Raw genomic sequence first — 5,479 nt, 5'->3', positions numbered from 1 at the left:
GCTGCTGTCCACTGCCTGTGATGCTCGCAGGTGACATTCACAAAGGAGGAGGCGGTATTCTGTCTTGTTTATAACAGCAGAAGTGGTCGCAAACTGTTGTTATATATGATTAATATTCTCACCCGCTTTTCCTTATGATTCACCAGGATGCACAATGTGGACATATTTAATCAATCAGTAGATATGTAGATCTAGCCAATGTCATATTGCAGTGTCTTTCAGTGCATTGTGATTGCGGCGTTTACCATTGCAAAACCGGCAATTTAGCTTACAATAGACTTTAAGAGTATAAACCCGCAGTAGATCTAACTTCAGCGTGGTAAAGTTGCTCATTGGATGTGCATGGGTTAAAAGACATGCTGCTGTACACAAGAGCTCCAGAATCAATCACTTTCCTAGTCTAAGCCTGAAAATGAGTCCTTCTCAACTGTGTGGCTACAAGACATTTCAGTCTGTTAAAAATTTAATAAAACTATCTAACCCTTAGAGTGTCATTGTACTTCAAAATAGCTACCTCATTGCTCAGACTAATGCACAATAGAAGTGATTTTAACAACTGTTTTTTATTTGTTTGTTTCAGTAATTAATACTTCCCTCTAATGATATGAATGTTATGTTCCAAGCATTTCACAAAGTAGGACATTGTTAGTATTTAAAATATACCAATTGAACTTGAAATGTTTCCCAATATAAACATCATCCTTGATATGAAGCATTCACAAGATTATACATTGTTTGTTTGTGTTTAGCCATGCACACAAACCATGCATAAAGTCAGCTTTGTAGAGCAAAAGGAAGAAACAGAAACTCTGTCTGAAAAATACACTCATCCGCTTCCAAAATGCACTGCATTGGCAACAATATGCCAGAGCGAGGCTACTATTTTTTGGGGTAATTTTGAGTTGCCTCGTGGAGTTCAACTTTAATTCCTCAATGGTTTTTCTATTTTTCCGTGACCAACATAAGCTCCTTAGAGCTTAGACCATGAATTACTTGTTTTAAAATACTTCTTTAATTTACTGTAACTGCATTTAAAACTTTCTGTAAAAAATGTATGCTAAATAAATAAGGGATTACCTGAATTCTTTGGAGAAATCTGAGAGCAAAATTATACATTTATAAATCCAGTTCAATTATTAAAGACCTGGACCCACCTGACTGAATGTCAATGAGAGAACCTTGGTTACAAATTTAGAATACATATAATGATGGACTGAAAGCATGGAGCAAATGGATGCTCAAAAGAGATTCTGTCCATAGTTCACAATACTCTCATTAACTCTTTGTAGTCATTTTAATTTTTCTCATGCCAGTTCCTCCTACATTTCAAACCAACCTTCTCCAACAAGTAGCTCACGAGCTACTGGTAGGTCCCCTGCTGCCTGTAAGTAGCTCTCCTGGGTCTAGCCAGCCTAGAATATCGTATATTCAAGACAAAAAATGTATTCATTTTCAGAACTCAAAAGCTGATGGCTGGAGAAAAAGTTTTGAGTTTCCAAAATATATTTAAAGTTTGCTAATAGTATACCTTGGTGGCTGGAACATTCAAGTTATAGCTTTTATGTATTATCTATGTACAGATATTCCAAACTGACAAAGCCTTTTGTGCATTACTGCTGGCTAGCCTGCATAATGAAATAAGGTGATCATGGCTAGTAATCTGTAATGGTGTTGCTACTAAGGTAATCTTGTCTGATGTGGCCTTTATTGCAACATTAATACTATTAGTAGCTCAGGATGATTTTGTTGATCATAAGTAGCTCTTACCACAGAAAAGGTTGAAGACCCCTGTTTTAGAAATATCTTGTTTCAAATCGGTGTTAATCAGAAACAGCACAATGTACCCCCTTGCTTCTTTGTACAGCCCGCGTCATAGCTAGAAAGCAAAGTGAATTTTGATAATGGGTGAACCAACAAGAGTAAATGGCGCTGCTTGTCATATATCCACTATATTTCAAATGCTACTGATGGTGCACTTAAAAGAAGATCACCCTCTGCTTCTTAATCTCAGTGACAAATCACCCTCCATATCTTTATGGGATGGTTTGAGGAGAAGTGGGTCTGGGGTTCAGGAGCAGCAGAATGGCAGTCTTATATTTTTTACTGGGGAAGGTACATTGATGATTGTTTAATGATATGGACGGGGTCTATATTACAATTGGAGGAGTTTTGTAACTACCTCAATAACAATGACGCTCATATCAGATTCACTTATCATTATAGCATGGAGAAAATCGAATTTTTGGATGTGGAATTGTTAATTTCAGAAGGTAAAATTCATAGTAGACTATATAGAAAGCCGACCTCATGTAATGCTATACTGAATACTACAAGTGCGCATCCTAAGCATCAGATAAATGCAATTCCATTTGGTGAAATGATAAGGGCAAGAAGAAATTGTAGCAAAACTGAAGATTTTGACAAATGTATTCAGGATATGCAACAGGGTTTTATTCAAAGAGGTTACCATACACAGGTGATTGAGAAAGCCACACGACAAGTCAACAGGATTAGTAGGAATGATACATTATGATCATGGAAACAGAAAAACAAATTTAGAGATAGGGTGACTATGGTTATGGATTTCTCGGCATCCTCTGATGCATTGAGGAGGTCATTAATTAGACACTGGAATATCCTAAGACAGGACGAGACTTTAGCGGATTTTATTACAGATAGGCCCGAGATAACATATCGTAAAGGGAGGTCATTGAAGAATTTTTATGTAACAGTTACCACCGTGGTGTGAACACTGAGAATTGGTTAATGGAGCACAGTAGGGGATTTTATAAATGTGGTCAGTGCGGGGTCTGCAATTGGGCCTGGCATGCTAAGAAGGAATTTTTGGACCATGATGGTCATGAATTTAGGATACTATCAAATATTACTTGTCTGACATCGTAAGTGGTTTACATAATATTATGCAAATGTGAACGGTTCTATGTTGGAAGTACCATTCGCCTCTTGAAAGTTAGGATTGGGGAACATTTGTGGGCGATAAAACAGGAGGATGAGAGATATCCTATAGTGCAACACCTAAGAATGTGTGATAAATTCAATGTGAAGAGAAATGTAAGATCTTTTGGTATTGAACAAGTACCGGTAGATCCTAGGGGTGGTAACAGAGAATTGCAATTGAGGAGAAGGGAGGCATGATGATTGTGGATCATGAGATTACGAGCAGTTGAAAAAGGTCTGAATACCGACTCAGAATTGGAATATTTTTTGGGCAATTGATTATGTTGATGTTCATTTTATAATTGTTTTTTAATATGTTTATTACTTTTATGTTTTTCAATTTATTTGAAATTGATTGAAGGTATTAAAGTGATCACAGGTGGTCCTGGGTACCAATATGCAACTATACATGTTTAATTAATCATAAAATAAAAATATAGTATATGGTAAGTATTTGATTTAAAAAACAATTTCATAATCAGTCAGATTATTAAATCCTATTTTAGATAATATAGAGCCAATCGGAATTAGATTCCTTTCATAGTTATAATGAGCATTTCTGGCGAATGTAGGATTGGTATAATACATTTGTAAGGTAGGATCGGATTATAAACATGGCAGACGATCAGTGTGATTAAAGGGTAGTCCTATTTCTATTGTAATGGTTGAACGAGAAGATAAAAAAGGGACAACAATCAACGGACTGCAAAAAAGAATACTACGCATACTCGCGACGTTCAAAAACATAGCGGCAACGCGGTAAGCGGTTCTTTTGTTTTTTTAAATTACAGGCCTCCCAAGTTATAATTGTATATCGTAGGAGATAGCGTTTAAGTATGAAGATACTCAGGAGGTCTCCCGGGTATCGACACTGGGTGAATTATGCCTCTGGGCTTTCTTTTGAAACATGTTTGCGGCGAGTTCCGCAATTTAGAAGCGGCGCGGTTTATTCAATATCTTACACTTGCAGTTGCTCGGGTGCGGAATCTCAGAGAATAGTACAATGATGGGAGCTGCATCGTTTTTATTGATTCACTGAACACGTTATGTACTAAATAAATTGTATTGGAATTTAGGGATTTTTTAGTGATAGATGGTGTTTCTACAAAGAATTAGAGAGAGCACATAAATAGGATGGGCTATTAACTTTCTTATAGATTGGGGTCCTCATTTCCAAGTGTTTAATGGTTTATAGTGTTATTCACACTGATTCATTTTAGATATTCTCAATTGGAATTCATAAGAAACTGTTGAAGAAATTCAAGAGAGACAAAATTATAGATCCAGCAGGTACTGATTGTGAGGTGAAGGGTTTCCTCTTTTAGTTTCACATTTTTTATATTTGTTTTTTATATTTTTTTATTCTGCAAGCACTTATTATAATTTACACTCCTTGTATGCTTGCACATTGGGGGACCAGACTGCGATTTAAATAGATCAATATGGCAACACTATGTGTAAAATCGATTTTGGTCATATAAAGGTGGTGAATCATTTGTAAATATGGAGTAAGTACTGAGTTGTCTATTTAAAAATGTCTGGTTGCTTCTTTAATCTCTTTTTTTGTAATTGCATGAAGATTGTTGTGCACTCATTTCTAATTAATAGCGTGTCAACTGAGTACTTTTGGAATACACGGACCTCACGTAATATTATTTTTATTTGGGAGGTGGCATGAATTGCTACAAAATATATTTCCCACTCTTTGCATGAAGGATGAACACTAATTATAATTTTCTGATTAATGTTGTGGTTGATACGGATTGTATAGATAATTTAAAATATATGTCTTAATTACAGCCCTGAGGAAGTCATGGGGTACACCTCTAACGAAACGCGTGTTGGCAAGCATGGATGTTGGTGAACTTTGGTAGTGATGGAATACCAACTGACTGGAAATTCAAGATTCTAAGAATAAGGATATGCACAATTGTGGTCAGATTATGGAATAAAGATATGGACATTAATTTAAATGGACTTGTTGGATGTGTGCCTTATATATATGTATAGAAAGCAAAGTGAATTCCATGGATCCAGCATAGTGCCCATGTGTGCCTTGCGATTGTCATCATTACAACCTCTTCATTAAAGACCTGTGGTAAAGCTCGAGGTGTATTCTGTGTCCTTCTACAATGAACAGTAGACAGACTTTTCAACAAATCTCAAATTTCCTCTGGACAAACTGTATGCCATTATCGGTAACAATGGTGTTGGGCATATTTTCACCAAAAAAAACATTGTTTATGGAAGCCAGCATTGTAGTGACAGAACTCACGTAACTCGCAGTGTCCCACTTGTAAGTATAATCTACCAACATGAAGACTTATTTCTCAGCAGGGTGACAAGTCGAAAGAGCCTATTTTGAAAGGCCTAGTTTACACCATGGTTCTGCAGGAATTTTAACCAGTGACAACAGTGCTCCTCTCCCCACTCTTGAATTATCATGTACTGCACACAAACAAACAGTCACTCACCATCGCCTCATCCTGTTCATCCAAATCGGGCCATCAACAATGGTCCC

At 36.5% G+C, this 5,479-nt stretch overlaps 1 long non-coding RNA gene across 1 annotated transcript; it reads left to right on the top strand.

Moving 5' to 3' along the window:
* The first annotated feature begins 3,643 nt into the window (after positions 1-3,643).
* On the top strand, positions 3,644-5,067 carry LOC138258348 (uncharacterized). Its single transcript, XR_011198408.1, has 2 exons — positions 3,644-3,717; positions 4,759-5,067. It is a non-coding gene; the product is annotated as an uncharacterized lncRNA (long non-coding RNA).
* Positions 5,068-5,479: the final 412 nt, after the last annotated feature.

This window comes from Pleurodeles waltl, chromosome 2_1 (genome assembly GCF_031143425.1).
Source record: "Pleurodeles waltl isolate 20211129_DDA chromosome 2_1, aPleWal1.hap1.20221129, whole genome shotgun sequence".
NCBI classification, from domain to species: domain Eukaryota; kingdom Metazoa; phylum Chordata; class Amphibia; order Caudata; family Salamandridae; genus Pleurodeles; species Pleurodeles waltl.
This window is presented reverse-complemented; position numbering and strand designations above follow the sequence as displayed.